This window comes from Rhea americana, unplaced genomic scaffold, assembly GCF_003343005.1.
Source record: "Rhea americana isolate MKP2758 unplaced genomic scaffold, rheAme1 scaffold_325, whole genome shotgun sequence".
Classification (NCBI taxonomy): domain Eukaryota; kingdom Metazoa; phylum Chordata; class Aves; order Rheiformes; family Rheidae; genus Rhea; species Rhea americana.
The window spans coordinates 333,784-352,845 of record NW_028186452.1 but is presented as its reverse complement, the minus strand read 5'-3'; the positions used below and the strand labels follow the sequence as shown (position 1 = coordinate 352,845).

The 19,062-nt window shown below is 37.0% G+C and overlaps 1 protein-coding gene across 10 annotated transcripts in view; it reads left to right on the top strand.

Annotated features, from left to right (window-relative positions):
- NOS2 (nitric oxide synthase 2) overlaps positions 1 to 19,062 on the top strand; it is a 41,354-nt gene that overhangs the window by 1,326 nt on the left and 20,966 nt on the right. Inside the window, exons 1-6 of one of the 10 annotated variants that reach the window (XM_085310727.1) lie at positions 2,039 to 2,078; positions 10,545 to 10,636; positions 13,628 to 13,795; positions 16,203 to 16,340; positions 17,710 to 17,801; positions 17,904 to 18,005. The gene's annotated coding sequence lies outside the window, so the exon portion shown is untranslated. Of the gene's footprint in view, positions 1 to 124; positions 168 to 2,032; positions 2,079 to 2,795; positions 2,859 to 10,481; positions 10,637 to 13,627; positions 13,796 to 15,717; positions 15,812 to 16,202; positions 16,341 to 17,709; positions 17,802 to 17,903; positions 18,006 to 19,062 lie in introns of those variants that run through there. The other 9 variants (XM_085310726.1, XM_085310724.1, XM_085310733.1 and 6 more) reach the window with 9 other exon arrangements.

Below are 19,062 nucleotides of genomic sequence, written 5' to 3'. Positions count from 1 at the left end.
TCTCTCACACTACAAAGCTAGACAGTGTTTTATTCAATTACTTAATATTTTGTGTGTAAATAATTCTTAAATGCTTACTTAATTTATGGATAGTTTGACAGGAAAAGCACCAAGGAGCTGGAAGGTGTTTGAGGTACCAAATGAGATGTGGGAACATCAAACTGGAGGTATGACCAGAATCTGTGAATTTCAGTCTTTGGAAATAGGTAGAGCATGCAGTTCTTACTAGGGTGCAGAAGGGAACATAGTTGTTGAGTCAGAAGACATCATGACTAAGTATTGATTCAGTTGTAGGGCATGGTGTAATGTCTGAGTCATTTTTTCATACAGTCTAATTTTTTTCAGAATAGCATACCTGTTAATAGGATGAAAATGTAATGTGAAGATAACTTTATTTACTCTGTTATGAAACATAACTTTCTTGACAAAAATTCTTTTTTTCTTCACAATCGCAAACATAGTTCTACTCCTGCTGCTCGTATGGGAATATTTTACTGGTCAGTCACCTTCAGAATTTTCTGATGGTGGTTGCAAAGAAAATGTCATACCAGACAGACTGTTACATCTGTTTTCTTATTTAATCATCCTGAATTTCTGGAAAAAAGGTAGCTGCAAATTAAGTAATAGATAAGGCTGTTGTATCAACAGTTTAATGAGCAGTGTGAAGTTTTTTTTTCCTCATTAACTTTGCAAAAGTAATCACAGTATATAACACAAGATAGTATCAGTAAAAAGGCATAAATTCTATTATAGGGATTACTTTTTGCTGAAATTAAGAATCCATTTCTGTAATTATACATCATACTAATTCTAATTAATGGACTGATACACACATCCAATAGCTGAATAATGAAGGACATATCAGTAGGTCACATCAAAGCCCCTGTTTGTACTGGCCCTACTAATGGGCTTTATTGCAATAAGCAATACCAGCACCATTTCTAGTGTGATGCATTGGTGTGAGTTTCTATTGTGTTTACAGGCATATAACAACTACATCATAGGAAAATCATTTCAACTTCTGGCAAAATTTTTGGTCACTAACTCCTTGTAAATACTCTTAGCAGTTCACTACTGCTCACTTAATTGCTGAACAGAATTAACAGTTCAAAGGTTTTGTACAGGCACCTCTGTTAAGCTGCGGATAAGGTTTTACAGAAGTCTTGTTATGCAGGACAAACATCAGGACAAACAAAACAGTTGACAGTATACTGTTGAAAGTTTAGTAGGTTGGATCATGCTTTTAATTCTTAAAGTATGGGGAAAATGATTATGTAGATCATATTTCAGCTATGGAAAATGAGAAATTTAGACATTAGCTCAAGTTTACAGGCTTGTCAAGGTTAAGGATAGAACTCAATATTTGCTGGTATCTCGTATCCACATTTGGTGCTTTTTTTTTTTTTTTTTGGTACATATAGCATTGTGAGCCTAAAGCTGAAACTGTAGGGAAATCAGTACATTACAAATGGCAGTGACATATCTGGAAAGACTGTAACAATGACAGTTTACTGATGTGTTGATGTGTTACGATTAGCGAGGTGTATTATGGATTCTTAGGCCCACAGACAAATGTTAAAAGGCCTGCTCTTGTTGTTATCAACCTTGGAGCCTCATATAGAAGCTTTCTGTGTAGTGAAAGTCCTTATTTGTTAATATTGGCTTTGGATATGGAAAAAGGTGGAAATTTGTGGCTAATCTAAACTACAGAAAGGTATTCTATTCTGCTCTTCCTGTGGCTGAAGATATGTATATATTTCTTGCCAGAGATGCTACTGATTTCGGTTCATTCTTGCCTCTCAAAGTTACTTGAGACCTGTGAATATTGAACAGAATACTTCCATCCCAAGCCAGATTCTGCTTAGGTCTGTTTGTCCATAGTTGAATATTCTTTAAATCACTCTTCAGCTTCAGTATTTTTTAAACTTTTTTCACTTGGTTCATTTGTCACAGATGCTGCTTTCCACACATGGACTGAAGAATTTGATGCTAGATGAAACATTTATGGTGTCTGGCTCATTTTCAAATGCTATGAGGAAGTGGTCTTTACTGTGGTACTACCAGGAACAAGCACACAGGTGCACATTATATTTGAAAGAAATTATATTGAATATAATCTTTACTAAGCTACTCAAATACAAAGCTTTTTCCCTTTTAACAAAGCTCTGATAAGATGCAAACTGAGCAGGTAGTGCAGGGATTGTGAGTCCCAGATGGTCGGTATCATAATATTCATTCAGCATTGGAGTCCTTGACCTTGAAATGTAAGAAAGACTCTTTCGAGCTTTATCCTCCACAATGAAATGTCCTTTGGTATCATCCAAACTAGCATGTGTTTTATTTGAAAGTGTGAGCAGCCTCTTTGATGTGGAGAACTGTATTCTAAAGTGAGCCAATAACACAAAAATGGCTTTGCGCTGATACCCTGCCCACTTGGTCAGTTACTTTAGTGTAGCTTTTCCTACTGTTCAAAGGCAGGGTATTTGTTTTTGAGCATGAGCCAGTTGTTGCATCTTTCAACTTTTGTATTATTTGGTTTAATTTATACTTCTGTCAAGCCAGGTTTTATGAAATAGTGTTAACTGAAATACATAATAGTCATCAAGTACTCTTTTCAGCTTGCAATTGATCTGGGCAGATGCATCAACTTAAAAAAAAAAAAGAAGAAGAAAAGAAAAAGAAAAAAAAAAGCTGTTCTTTGAAGAATATTTTYTTCTTCATAGCTGTGTTTGCTGATATTTAAAATAGTTTTTAAAAGTTCATAACCTGAGTGAGACATTAATCATTTTCATTTAAGAACTTAACRTATGCATTTATCGCTGGTCGAAGGAGGTCCCTGATGCCACACGTTTGAAAAAGTGAGTAGTCTTGCACACTTTAAGATAGAATATGAAAAAGAATTCTGTACTTGCTGTTTATTTTTCTGACCTAGGAATTTGGTGATCTAAGTTAAATTCCATGTTCAGTCCCTGTCAACCTGGGTGCCTTTTGAGCAGATCAGCTCAGCCAAAAGTTCTTAGTTATGTGAACACCAAAATGTCATTGAACTCTATAGCAATAATGTCTCTTCCTTTGAGAATTAGGACTTTTTGGCATGCGTGTACATGAAAATTTAGGAATAACTTGTGTTTTAGAGGAGATAGTGCCTAGCAACAAAACTTAATATGTTTTTATTTGCTTTTTGGTTAACTTTTTTCTCCGAAATTACTTGGCTTTTCATTCTACATTAATCCATTTTGAAAAGGATTAGCTTGATTCTTTTGAATCAGTGATGTCTGAGCAAGCTTTGTTTGCCTACCTCACTGTCTCATGTAAAAGCTTTTCCAGGTGCCTCCCCACACCATTGGGCCAAACTGCCTCATTGCCTGTGTGCTTCTTCCTACTGTGGTTCAGTTAAAAAGCTAGTACGCATTATGTCCTTTTACAGCTTAATCCTTGCAGTCATTGGTATCCTTCCCTGCTCTTGAAAGAAGTTTAAAAATGGTGGTGGTTTGATTAGTATTTCCTGCTGTTGTACAGAATGGATCTTTAAAATGGGTTTTAAAAGATATGGAATTGATAATAAGTCAATCTAATCAGTTGCAGGAGTTTGTTCTATGGTAACATTACACAGGGTCAGGGGTTTTCTCAGTTTTACTTTCATTTTCTTGGTGGTCATTTCATCTAAAGAAAGTCARTTACGTCTCAGATGGTATGAAACAAGGAACAAGGAAAACACTGTTTCAAAACTAACATCAAACAGAAGTTAGTAGTCTGGAAAATATTTCATGATGGCAAGCAGAGCAATGACTATTTGCTAGAGACACCTCCCTGCTATACACTGATGTGAAGATTGATTTTTTTTTTCCTTGCCCAAAAGCAGTATTTGGTTTTCCACAGTTGTGCAACTGCAAAGGCTGCTCTCCTTTGTTTTTCTGTTTTTTCTTTCTCCTTTTATCTTTCTATTTGTCATCAAAGGTGTCTTGAATTGCCATTTACATTATAGGACATAGAAAAGCCTACTGAATCTTAGACTTCAGTCTCTGAGGAATTCTTCAGAATTTATTTTCTATAAGTCAAAGTCTCTCAGAGTAGGTTGGTGTGGGGTTTTTTTTCTTTTTAAATAGCCAAGATTTTCAAAAGTAATTTTCAGGTTGTTTTTAGGTACTTGAGACCTTAATTACTCTTGGTGTTAAGTCTTACATATTTTAGTGTGCTATCATTAAATTTCTTGCAAATAGGATCGCTTCTCTGGACTTCTGTTTTGTGTTCTCTTGTCCACTTAGGTTACTTGGAAGGGTCCATAGTTCATTATCTGCACAGTAGCACTTTCCAATGCATAATCTCTACATTTTTGGTGATATATGCTGGGATGGTGTTACTACTTTGTCATTTACCTGAGTAATGCACAGGATTAACTACAAACACTAAGATATATTGATGGCCAAATGCACAATCAGGAAGATGAGCAACATGTTGTTCTGGAGAATTCTCAGATGGTAATCAAGTCTTAAGAACTACCTGTTTGTACTGGAGCTGGCCAAGGTGGTGCATGAGAAGAGAAGGGGAAACGAGTTGCTGGTTTTCAGCTTGGGTTGGTCATGCAGCTATCGTGAACTTCTTTAATTGCATGGACAGTGCTCTAAAGTCACAGAAAATTCCCCTTTATATTTCCTTCTACTCTGTCTCTGAGGACTAAACCAAAACTGCTCATGAAAACACAAGATGAGGCAAGAACAGCTGGTTGTCATGCTCAACCAAAAGTCTTGTTATTCTTTGTTGCTCAGGAAGCTGTAAGCCTTGTAAACAGCGAAGTACACAGTCTGCATCAGCTCCTTCTGCTTTGAGTGGCAGTGCTCCAATACCCACCTACTGCAATAGCTGGATGAAGCAGTTAGACTGCGTTAACTGATTATATTATCTTATCCTTCCGGGAATAGAGATGAAAATTGTTATGGATAATAGTACCTGCTAATTTGTAACAATCCTTTTATTGCTAGGATTACTTATTATAGATAAAACTCTCACTTAGCCCACTTCATTATTCAGTTCATAAGTTTATAGAATCTGACCTTACTTTAAATCACCAGTTTTTCATGTCTGTTTTTGTTTTTCAATAGTGACATTTCTGTAACTTCAAAGAACATCTTCCCAATGTAGTCCAGAGTTGTATGAATAATCAGTATTTTTTATTTGCCAGACAAACTAAAAACAAGCTGAAGATGTCCCCAGCCAGGAGATCTTAAAGTAGATTAGGAAAAGCAGCACAATATGWGTATCCACATTGCAGGGGGATGTCTAGCATCATGACAACCATTAGATACCTAACTACTGTAGTATGGGTAGTTTTGGTACACTTTTTTTTAACTGTGCTTGCCTTGTTTTGACACTTAATGCTCTTGAGCTATCTAAACCTTAKCACTTAATTCCCATTTTCCTTCTATATATACTTTATAAAAAGTAGAGGAAGGCTCAGCAGTATCACTCTTCACCTGCTTGTTTCATATAGTGTAAGATCTGAGGCAAAGATCTTGTATGTTTGGGTACCAATACATATTTTACAGAAATTAGAGTGATTTTACTAGTACAACTGAGTAAAGGCTTCAAGGTTTAGTATCACAGTTTATAGGTACTTTGTACTGAGAGCTCAAAGTGCCATACAACTATTACCTAATATATTTGCATAACTCTCTAATCTAGTAGGTAGATGTTATACCCCTTGTAGCTGACTAATGCTGACTTTTGTGATAAAATTGAATGATACTGGTATTAGGTTAGCATGGTATGATTTAAGTCTAYAATGCCAATAGGACTTACAAAGTCTCTTCTTAATTGTGAAGGAAGATACAGAGTTCACAATGTTCTTCCTTACCTAGGCACTGCTTTGTTCCATGATACTAAAAGGAGGCACACTGCCTTAGGTAAGCCCCCATTSTGGCCTTCTGGTTTTGGCAAACTTCTCCCAAGAGCAATCACTGAATGAATGATGTTCACAAACAGAATGGGGAACTGAGGCATGCAGCATGTCAGACCTCCTCTGCAGAGTGGAAATTGACCTGCTTTTTTTTTTTTTTTTTTGAATTAGTGTGCTCTAGCTTTTGCATGTGTTACAGCTGTGTAGACACTCTGCAGGAAACTTGTATCCACATTAGGTTATTAGACTTGAGATGAATTGACAAGTACATGGCTTAAAATACTAGTTAAGTGAYTGGGCTCAGAGTAGTTAATGGGACATACTCTACCTTGAGACTARTAACAAGTCAAGATTTTGTTATTCCTGCATTTCTAAACTTGGGCTGACTCTTGCATTTTGTACACAGGAAGGGATGGGTTTACTGTCATTGCACTGTATGTAAAATACTCTCATTCATTTTCAGTTTCACCCTCTGATCTGCGTATCTGCATATGGTAAAATTTTCCACTGTCTGCCCTGTCACAAACTTGCATGCACTTTTACACTGTCTCGCTCAGGAAGTGAYAAATGTAACATCATACTTTTCACCCTGGACTGCTGTTTTTACGGTACCTTAAACTGTCAGGAACTGAAAATGAGTCCAGTCCCATTGATTTGTTACACAGGGGTCTATTCTGTGACCTTTATCAATGACTTGAAGAAGATGATGAAGTGCCCCCTCATCAATTTTGCAGGTGTCATTAAACTGGGGGTCCAGGGGATATGCCTATGGAAAAGGCTGCCATTTAGAGGGACCTAAACAGCTGAAGAAAGGAGCTAACAAAAACCTCATGAAATCTAACAAGGAGAAAGGCCAAGACCTGTGTCTGTGAAGGAATAGCATCTTGCAGCAATACAGTCTGGGGGCTGATGGCTGGGGAGCAGCCTTTTTTTTTTTTTAAGGACCTAGGGTTCTTGGTAAACAGCAAGCTGAACATGAGTCAGCAGTGTGTCCTGGGGTGTGCGAAGAGGAGCACAGCCAGTAGATCAAGGGAGGTGACTACATCTAGAATACTATATCCAATTTGGCCCCCAGTAGAAGACATTGATAAAGGATAGTGAGTTCAGTGGAGGACCGCCAAGATGGTCTGAGGCATGTGAGGAGAGGCTAAGGGACCTGGGCTTGTTTAGCTCGGTGAAAAGACGACCTAGGACACTTAGTAGCAGTCTGTAGTACCTTTAACAAGGTTATCAAGGAGATGAAGCCAGGCTCTTCACAGTGGTGTGTAGTGGGAGGRTGAGAAACAGTGAACAGAACTTGAAATGAGAGGTTCAGACCCAGTGTATCACAGAATCGGTAAGGTTGGAAGAGACCTCTGCAGATCATCTAGTCCAACCCTCCTGCTCAAGCAGGGTCACCTAGAGCATGTTAGACAAGGTTGCATCCAGGCAGGCTTTGAGTATCTCCAGAGAAGGAGACTCCACAACCTCTCTGGGCAACCTGTTCCAGTGCTAGTGTAATGAAAAGCTTTTCCCTCATGAGGACAGTCCAACAGTTGAGGAGGTTGTGCAGTCTCCTTCCTTGGAGATGCATCTTGAGGAATATTCAATAAGTCAAAGCACTGTTCAAGGTACCATAATTCAGCAACTGCCTGAGGTTTTGCTAATAGGCAGCTCCCATTGAGGAAACATTTGTTTCCCTCAGCTATGGAGAACTTGAGTCAGAACGTGTGAAAATAATCTCTATATGAACATACTCTTCAGAAGCACCTTTTGTTTGTAATGAAGTAACATCACATTCAGGATGCAAACAAGGATCCCATTTTAACTACACTGCCTGAATGAGAGTTTGTAAGTAAAAGACATCACTTGTTTTCTACTGAATGACAGTATAGGATGAATGTTTCTCAGATTCRTGTAAGCAATGGATGATCAGCAAACCAGAAAAATCACATGGGAGATATAGTGAGAATACACTTTCAGACTGAAGTCTTTGTCTAGATTTGTGATAATGGACYAAGCTTCCTGAATTAGTCCAGAGGCTTACACCATGAGCTGGAACTAGCRGTAGATCTGCAGAAGCTTGCTTTCTGGTATACCTCATAGAGATTCACAGGGCAAATTTTCAGTGCTTCAATTTATATGTATTTAGTTGAACTTGCAGCTCAAAATCAGCGAARAGAGACTAGGAATACTCTGAAGAAGTTGGAGAATTTGCCATGCAAGCAGTCTGTCTTAGCAGTGAAAGGGAAAGAGCTGCTAGTAAAGGAGCTCTAAACTCGTTATCACAACCCCTCTTAACACTAGCTTTGTGTCAAACATTAACAGAGAAGGTAATTTTACTCTGACTGAGCTGTTTGAAAATAATGTGATTTTGGCAAACATACTGAAAATTGTGTAGTATTAGGCAAGACTGGACTAACTATAGTGCTTTGCAAAAACTCAAAATGTTCTGCCAGTAAAAATGTTCATAAATATAAAGTCAGTCRGTCATAAAATTCAGACAGTCATAAAATTGCCTGTGAAAACCCCTTTCTCCATCCAGGAAACATTGTGAGGCAGCTGAAGGTACAAAGATCAAACCTATGATTTTGTGTAGGACATAGCAACTAAGCCATGCTGACCAGAGTTTGATACTTGTGGGGGGAGGGAAAAAAAAAAAACCTTGAGAAGGTAGATGCCTAGTATAGAGGAAGCTGGAGGCTTGGAGGTTAGTTATGGGACATAAGTATGTGAATTTTATTGACATTGTTCCAACAAGAGTGCTGTATGTTTCAATGAAAAAACAGTAATAGAGAAATCTTCTAGAACTGTTCATCCTTTCCAGGAAGGAGATCCCTGAGCTCATGTACTACACTTAACAGATGAGAGATGAGGGGAAGTGAACTCATTAACCTGATATATTGCTGTTAGTTGTTATAGGAGAAAATGCCTGTGATTTACTGAGTGGTTGAGTCAGGAAGGCCTTACCAGTAATTCTGATCAGGAGAAAAAGATGGCAGGACATATTCCCAATGAACTAAATAAAACTAAATTTAGAAACTGTTTAAAACAATCCTTATCCTTTAGAAAGAATAGATATGCTAGTTTCTATGAAATTTTTCACACTGGCTCTTAGGTATTGGCAAGTATATTTGAACTCGAATAAAAGAAAAACTTGCATTCTAAGATGAGATAGAACAGGTGGATTTTTCTTTGCATCATGCAACTGACAGATTTGAAATGCTCATGTAATGAATACCTCTCTCTGACAGGCATTGTATAGAGATCATATCATGATTCATGATACACTGTCACCAAAACTGAGAAAATTTTAAAACACTTCTGATAAAGCTAAGTCTGTCCAACTGAAATTGACCCCAAAGAAACATTAGTTGTTGCAACAAGAAGTATTTTATATTGGATAGTGAGGAGGGACTCCACTATTAAAAATGAGGCTGTATAGAGCTGTTCTCAGATGTTTCCAGATCTGAAGTTTTCTAGAATATTACTTTATAAGAGATGGCTTATTTGTAGCTTTAGTGATAATGAAAAGCTACAGCTAGGCTGAGTGCAAAAGGTGGATTAGTATTGTGGTCAGCAGAATGGCATTTAGTGTTTCTAGAGCTGGAACATGTTCTTAATCTACCCACCTTTTAATCTCTCTTCTTATCAGATAAGCAGTCTGGGACAGTACTGACATAGAAATATTAGGCACTTCTCTCAAAGTTCCCTATTGGTCGTTCAGATGAAATCAATTAGAGAAAAATGCCAGAGATTTAGGTATTAGTATGATTATTAAGAGTCAATAGAAAGACGTAGTAAATAYGTAGCTCAAATAGTTTGAAATAGTTTATTTTAATTTAATATGGAGTTTTCAGAGTTTTGGAGCTCATGAGCAAGGTACCCAGTGATTGTCTGCTGCAGCAGTTGCAACTGCTACAAACTTTGTACAGATTTCAGCAGGAAGGAGCCCGCTGTTTTGGTAGGGAGTATTGTCTTGTGAATTCAGTTTGGTATTCTTTAGCCAGGCAATATTACAGGGTTTTTTTGGAAGAAAAATATCTTACAGTTGCTCCACAAAGAAGGCGTGTGTTTTAGCGTCATAAATAAGGAAACAATATTTCTTTAACAGAGTGATTTATGAGTACGCCCTTATTTTCTGCTGATACTGGCTCTTCTAACTGAGCTTCATGATCTTTCCTCAGCATGGAAATACAGAACTGAATGATGTTCCATCCATCTCTAGATATGCCAATTGGTCCATATTCTTCAGAGCTAGAAGTTTCAGATGCAGTAGTACAGTGGATGCAAACATTTGCTTTGAGGATAAAATTCAACGAATGTCTGAACTTGTGCCTAAGGGCAACTTTAATTGACGTAAGTCAAACAGGCATGTGTATCTGTTAAAAACATGCACAGCAGCACACAGTATCAACTTGCCAGTCAAGAAAGCACTTGGATAGGGAGATAAGGTTGAGAGAAACTGAGAAGAGTGAAGGAGAAGGATGAGGAAAATTTTACAATTAAGGGAAAWTTTTAAATCAAAGCTGGCGTGAACATGAGTGTTGCTTTAACAGAGGAAATGTTCACCAGTTGATCAGAGTTCTGGAGGGAGTCTAAAGACCTCAGCACAACCCTCAAACAAAAGAGAGAAAGAAATCACCATGAATGTTACTGCCTGTGTTTACAGTGAGTCTACAATCACCAAAGGGAATGAAAATGAAAACATCGGGAGAAAAAAATGGCGTTGAAAGCATATTTTCTGATTATTTCCTGATGCAGGTAAGATCATTAATCATTTACCAATGAATTAACCTCCTATTTCCTTAATTCAGGATGGAGCATTGTTCCTTCTGTTTGCATCTAAGCTTATCCTGAATGTTTGTTTACCTATTTCAGTATCAAGTAAAATAATTATTTCAGTATTATTACATCATGCCTGTGCTTCCAAAACAGTGTGTGGCAGAAATAGACTGCATTGTACACAAACTTCAGGTTTTGCAGATTTTGGTAGACTTCTGAATTGACTTAACTTTCTTGAAAGCTAATTAAACTGAAGAAAGATCTTATGTTCATATTTTATGCAAAGCAGTAATTTGTAATTACAGTAAATCTAATGTAAACACAGGAAATCAGTCACTTTATGTAGAAAATTAAAAACAGTCATATTTCAGAAATAAGTGTTGAAACACCAGGCACTCATTGTTGTCCAGACCAACTTTAGGTATTTATTTGGTGTGTGAACTCCTGGTAAATTTTCAAGTCCTGTAAAACTGAAGATGAGATACAGCCTCCATGATAACAGAATTATAATCCTACTCAGGAGTTTTGTGGGGTGGCTAAATCAAGCTCCAAAACCAGGTCATTCTCTATTAAACTTCACTATTTTCAGAACAGCTATCAAGCGCACTGTTTTCATGATTTTTATAACGTATTCCCATGAGAAAAAATACAGCATTTGGCAGTCCTTTCCCTGACATTGTGGTCAGAAACAGTGTTGTGAGATGAGAATTATTACATACATTTAAATATTTTAGTATCTTTGGATGAAAAACAGTACAGAAATGCAGAATGTATTTATACCATATAGTATATACCATACATAAGTAGCGCTTGTGATTTCTCAGGCTGAATCTTACTTTCTGTTCTATTTTATTGTAGATTTTTTTTATTTTCTAGAACTAAAGTTACTTTTATACTTAAATATTTTACGCTTAATTCCAACTCTGCTTTTTTTTTTTTTTGAAAAACAATATTTAAATCTCTTGTATCATTTGAAACTGATTAAAAAAAATGCTTATTTACTGATGTCAAGCAGTGCTCTGTTACTTAGAGTGGAGTTACTTCCTCAGACCATGCTTTTACCGTATCTGAGCATATCTGCCATTCTTTAGTTCATTCTGAYGTTTTTAAGCATAAAATTTTTTTGCAGGGTATAACTTTAATGTCACCTTTCTTTACATTAAAGCTGTCTTTGAGAAGCGTGGATTGCAGGACCAGAGAGAAGAAGCCCTGCCGTACAGTGGGTCCCCAGCCAAATGCCAGCTTTTTCTTATATTCCAGACAGAAATCTTCAAGAGTCTAAATATAATGAAATTAGTTAAGGAATGTAGAATGCACAGCCTTGCTTGCACAGAGCCCAAGTCATTGCAGCCACAAGCAGACTGCAGGTTTTCATGCCCAGTCAATTGCCTATTGCTATTTTACTTTCTTGTATTGATCTGCTGATACCTAGCCTTCACTACTGTGATTCTGGCTGAGGATCCTGCCAAGGAGTCAATACATTTCAGAAGTCATTTCTGCTTGAGAAGCAATGCATCCAGGCACAAAAAAAAAAATCTGTTTATTGATTGATTGTTTTTTTTTTCCCTCCTTCCTCCTTGATTATTGTAATATGCATAGTTGGGAATTTTGAAAAAGATGGCAGATGAAGGGATTTTATATTATTCCTGCATTTCTAAACTTGGGCTGACTCTTGCRTTTTGTACACAGGAAGGGATGGGTTTACTGTCATTGCACTGTATGTAAAATACTCTCATTCATTTTCAGTTTCACCCTCTGATCTGMATATCTGCATATGGTAAAATTTTCYACTGTCTGCCMTGTCACAAACTTGCACGCACTTTTACACTGTCTCGCTCAGGAAGTGACAAATGTAACATCATACTTTTCACCCTGGACTGCTGTTTTTACRGTACCTTAAACTGTCAGGAACTGAAAATGAGTCCAGTCCCATTGATTTGTTACACAGGGGTCTATCCTGTGAGCTGTCCTGTTGAACATTTTTATCGGTGACTTGAAGGAGGTAATGAAGTGCCCCCTCTCAGTTTTGCAGACATTATCAAACTGGGGGTCCAGTGGAACATCATACTTCTCATCCTAAACTGCTGCTTTTAAGATAACCTTAAATTGTCAGGAACTAAAAATGAGTCCAGATGGTAGATTTGGGGTCATACTTGTACGTGCATATTTTGGAGTGGCTAGACCTGAGTCTCTGATTTAGCTTTTGACAAAAAGTTGTTTCATCAACTTTGTAAAGAACACTTAAAAATAATGGAGAAGCCAGTGATGAAGATGCTACACTTAATAGCAATTACATTAAAATTCTTTGAAATGGTTTGGATTGTCCTTAAAGATATGACAAGTAAGCAAAACACTAAGCCAAAGAATCAGCATGACTAAATTGCAAAATGTGAGGAGATACTCAAAACAGATAAATTTTCTTTGGGAAAACAAAATCCAATCCAAGCCAGTGTAAAAGATAATGATTAACAGTAGTCTATGAGGAGATACTTAGGAGCACCTTTTAACAGTAGTCATTAGTGTTACTAATTATACGTTTCTGTGTTGGAAACCAGTACTGCAAGGAAGCTTATGATAAAAACTAGTTGATCTATTGCAGTTCCAGCACACACAAGCTGGGATGAATTGGTGAGAAGCTCTATTGCTTTCTTGCATAAATCTTCATTTCAGAACATACAGTATCTGGGAGCTGGCTGTCATGAGCCAGCTTTTTTATGGTCAAGAGTGGGATATCATAAAAAAATCTGTTATGTTTTTTCTGCTTTGCGTTAAATCTAGAAAACTTGATAAAATCTTGCATCTTGATAACAGTTATCACAGTTTCATTTTGCATGTCATGTATCCTTAGTTGTTTAAATTAGAATAAAACAGAGCATAAGAAAAATTGCTAGTCTATGTTACTGTACAATTGTCTGAGCATGACATGCATATGCATTTGTGTGAGACRTCTCTGTTTCTATCTCCATCCAGTAGTACAGGACATTTCCACCGTATCTCACCCAGAAGAGCATTAAGTACTATTACTCTAAAACRTACCGAAGTAAGATTATCAAGCAGTGTAAAATAAGAACAGAAATGRATTACCTATAACTATTAAAAAGCTCTCATCATACAGCTTTTGGATTTCTTACAATCCAGGTATCACAGGTTTCTCTTGTGTCTGGTATATTTGATATCCAATAGAGGAATTTGCAAACTAAAATATATTCTTTTTTTTGCAAGAAACATTTTTGGATGAGAAGTGGAAAGTTGCTAGCAAACAGTTGTAGGCCCTATCCCAGGGTGGTTTGGCATCCAGTCTATGACACAAACTCACACTATGGCATTCATTACTCATGAATACTTTTTCAGAGTTGAAAAAGTACAGAAAGGCTTTACTATGGCTCACTGCTCCATTGCACTGGGCACTGGATACTGAACAAACAAGGGGACRATACTTGTCCCAAAGTAACATTTTTTTAGTTTATAATAAACAGTAAAGGCTTGCTAGGAAAATCATAGTCTTCTACACTCGTGACAATAAGCTGGAAAATGTGACTGAAATATAGCAAAGACTGAAAACAAAACTTACAGCGAGAAAGAAACAGAAAGTGAATGGATGTTTTTACTGGGCCAAATGGACTATGCCATTTATACCACAAAGTGATCAAGTATGAAAGATGTAATGTGTTTTACTGAAGAGTCATTTCCTTGATTGAGAGCCATTTATGATCAACTTTTATGATTTGACTGCCCTCTGACTGACTGTCTTACTCTTTTGGGTCCCATCTCAGGTTATTAGGCAGSTTTTTGCTTTGAGTTTTGCCCTTTGTACTAACTTGTACTTGTTTTCCAAGAATAGCTTAGTTACAGCTGATCCTTGTAGCGGGCAGGGAGACAGACTGGGTGCTGTGTGGAGGGTCCTTTCCAATCCTACTTTAGTGATTCTGTGTTACTGGTACTTTAAGGACCAAATATTTTGGTCAGCCAGTGGAGTGAGTTAGACAGGGTAGAACACGAAGCAGAGTATGTATTTCCTCAGGAAGAGGATATACATGAAGAACCAAGCCATTAGTTTATAAGTGCAAATAGAACATCCCATCTTTGTCACAAGRTGAGCATGCTCGTCTTAACAAATCTTTTAAGGTAACTGGTGATTATAGGTGCCTGCAACGTTGTATTTCTAATACGTGATACTGTATGGGGCATTTTTGAAAGAACATCACAGAGAAATCTTGCAGAGTAATATTAGATAGGCGAAAGGAATTGGAAGAAAATTCTTTCTAATTTAGAAGTTTGGACAACTGAGAATCATCTTTTTGGGGTTACGTGAAGTTAGCTATATCAGGTCTTGTTAYCATCAGCTTTGCCTTAGTGTTACAATTCTCTTAAGACTCAAAGGTGCCTGATCTCAGAGGAGCAGCCTTACACTCATAAGTGTTTTTTTTCTCTCTTTTTTAAAAAAGACTGCAACTTCTTGTGTTGATCCAGAATATTGCAGTCAGTCAAAGAATGAGGCTTAATTTTGAATGAAATAACAATCTTTTGAGGCTACTGGCCATCACATTTCCAGAAACAAAGTAAAATTTGACTGTGGCATATTCAGAATGCTATTGAATAGGTTGAATGTTCTATACTGAAAGGTCACCTCTTTCATCAAAAGTTAATACAAGAAAAATTAATTCTTGCATTTTGTCATGGCAGAGGCTGAAGTGGCTGTGCAAAAAAAAAAAAAAAATCGTGTGGAATTGGCTTTCTGAGGGAGAATATTTGTGGAAGGAGCGCGCATTGAGCTTTTTTAGTTAATCTCTGGATCCACTTAAGAAATAAAGGCCCCCCTCTCATTGATGATAGCGATGGAGTGTTATGATTGATGTCAGTGAGATAAAGAGCAGATCCTGCTTGAAGAACTGGAGTGATTAAGCTATCCTCTGACCAACTGAAGATGAAAGATGTTTCTCCTCTTCTGCTCGTTCCAAATCTGGACTCTCATATCCAGTCCTGGCATAGGACTTTCTTTGAGCCATTTCTCCCTTCTATAACTTCCACCAACCTGCTCCCCTCCATCCGTCTTCTTGCAGCATGTGTCCTAAGACTGTATGAAATACAGTCAGTTTTGCAGCCACCCAAGGGATAGAGATTTCAACAGTCTCCAAGCATGGGGAAATAGGGAGGGTAASTAACAAAAGCTTAGAAACCACTGGACATAATTGAATTCGCTTAAATCTCTGCTAAGATGTATTCCATTTTACGGTACTAGACATTAAGATTCTCTATGCTCTATAGGAAAGAGGTCAGATTTAATAAGAAAGGGAGGGATACTAATAGAATTTTTTTAAAACCCARCAAAGCAGCAAGTGCCAAGAGTATGAGCTGCTTTGAACTCTGAAGTTTCCTTTCAGTTGAGACCCTTTAGATTTAACTCTTGAGGTACACTGAGTTATATTTAAACTCAGGCAATTGTATCTGTTGGTTTGGGGAGAGCTCTGTGTTCAGAAGCAAAGTAGACATCCAAAGCATAGCATTGGATCACCCAGCTCACATATCATTTCTGCTTCTTGATTAGATGTCTGGAATATTTAAAGCACAGGGATGTCGAGAGAGAATTCCGGTGGAAAGAAGGGCATCATGTAAAAAAATCTGATTGTGAATATTCATGAACAGTAAATGTGAAGAAGCATGGACATGATACAGTCAAACAGAGGTATGCTTGGGCTACAGAAATCTCAGGTCTATTTTTCAAGAGATTCATCTCAAGGTACTCTGGGTGGGAAATAAACACACGTGTACACATAACTCAGTTTACTTCCAGCAGTGCTTTACACAGACACTTAATGTTCATTTTTAAATAGACTGAAACACAGAAGGAAAAACTGCCTTGCCCAGCTTGTGCGGTAAAACACTGACAGATGAAAAGAGAATGCATATTTCCTTGTTCTTCTTCTTGTAGCCTTGTGTCTTCCAGTAGATCCATGGTAGGCACTTTTTTCTAGTTATCATTGTTATGCTCTTAGCCCTGTATTAGTCAGCACTTTTAAGACTTGTCCTTGATTTGAAAACAGGTGTAAACATTCAGTTCCCTTAAAATAGTGTTATTCAGTCACACAATATACATGAGCAAATAGTTTAGGTCAAAATCCTTGAGSCTGTACTGAAACACCACAGCATTTCTGAGTTGGCAGTTGCTTGGCAGCACTTCGTGCTGCATGGCACTGTTGGCTGCTGTATTACTTGTGTCTTTCAGACCTCAGGTAGAAGCCTAATTTTGTAATRTGTAAAGTTGTGCATTGTATAAAATTGAAAATCAGCTTAGTAATCCCATCTTCAACATCTAGCTGTCCTGACATTCACACATATAACATTATGGGAATATTTTATACTTTCASTGAAATACAGAGATTCTTTCTGTTTTTTCTAGTATGTTGGAAATGCACTAAGTGTCACACCTCATAGGCAGCAACAGCTAAAATAAGTAGGACTAGAGAGGAAGGAATTCTAAAAATGCTCTATTGAGAAAGTTACTTTAAAAATTGATCAAAAATAAGGAAATAGTATCTTCCCAAGTACTTACTTTAAATATAGAATACCTGTGCTTAATTATAAGCACCTRTTTAAATGCTTACTGGTCCAGGCCCTAAAGCCATATGGTTTGTAAAACTTGCAAGATTTCTGTGGGCTTTGGTTACAGAAGTCACAGTTACAYTCTTTCTATAACAGCTAGTTTAACCCATAGGAGAATGATCTGATTTAGTCTGTAAGAGCCATTTCAGGGTAGGATTTATTTTCATGTTGCCTGAARGGATGCAAAAACTTTTCAGTATGATATACTTTCCTTATTACCAAGCTCATTTAGAAATCAAGATTACAGCACACTGTGCAGAAAGGAGGGGATGCTAGTAACATCATAGTAACTATTCATAGCTCTGCCTCCAGTCATAGCSTGTTATGTAATACTGTAGCAGCCCATCAGCTACACCCTGTCATTCTGAAGGAAACTGCTGGACGTTTAGGGATTCCCCCTTAGTGCATTTCGTATACAGAATCCTGGACTATAAAATGTTTTTGCCTCGCAGGAGGGATACAGAGCAGTTAAAGGAAAGGAACTTTGACAGAAGAGACCAGAGATCTCCTAGCAGATTTAGAAAAAAAAWATCACAAAAACACGGTAAGACAGCACTATGTTTAACTGTTCAACTAGCTGTCATTAACAGCAGCTTGCAAGTGAATAAGTTTATGGCACAGTATTTTTTTTTTTTTTCCTACCTAGGAGCAAAGTTTTGGAATCAATCCTCTGCTTTATTTCCAAACTGTCCTGCTGCCTGGGAAATTTTATCTTCCTTGCTGCTATCTTCAAAGGTTTGTGCACATAGTAAGTAATATTGTAAACATTTTTTGAATTATTCTGTTATGAAGAACATAGAAAATAAGCAAGTTCTTGCTCTTATTGCCTGTGAATGGGAAAAAGAAATGAGTAAAGAATGCGTTTCATCAGCTTGCAGCATGCTATATCTGTGAGTCTTCCTTCTCTCTTTCTTTCATTCTTCTTTCTCTCTATCTGCCTTTCTGTCCTTTCTTTTTCTTTCCCTTTTCCCTCCTTTTCCCCTCTTTCTATCTCCTCTCCTTTTCTCTTTATTTCCATATACTTTAAAAGACCATATAGGCATAATAGTATAGAAATAGTCATTTGTTCCCAGCTTGTAACTAGGAAAGATTTGTTCCTAGTTTGTAACTGTGGAGAAAAGCTTATAACATGCTATTTTTTTTCACTTGGATTTTAAAACAAGTTCTAACAGTTTGCAATTTCTGCAGAGATACTTGCATTCACTTCTTTTCCTGTCTGATTTTACGTCAGATAGCATGTTTGGAGCCTAGTACATGACTGGAGCTTTTACTGAAAGAATAATATAAATAATAAAATAATACCTAGTTTACATCAAGAATGTAAATTTTCTTTTCTTTGTTCTCATTTTTTTTGGCAACATCAGCTTTTGGTTTGTGTTATGAAACTCTGAGACTAATTCTACTTTACCTAGCAACTTAATACTTTGCTATTTTTCTCCTAACGCATTCTTCCCCAAGCAAAAAATTTGTTTTAGAATCGGAAACAAGCAGAAAATCTATGTTCAGAAGAATAGCATTCAAAGTTTTACAGTCTTATGTAAATATATATGTTACATTCTTTTATCTATATGCTATGCATATTTTTACCAATAGAGAACACATGGAAGATTCTTGCATCCAGATTTGGAACACCACTTAGAATCTCAAAATTCCATTTGAGTCTGCCAAGCTTGAATATCTTGCAAAGAGATTTGGTTTAATTTATAAAGTAATATTTTTTTCTGAKGGAAATCTTTGCTATGTGAAGACAGTAAGATTTTACATACCTTTTCCACACAAAAACATAGTGATGTAAATTAACATTA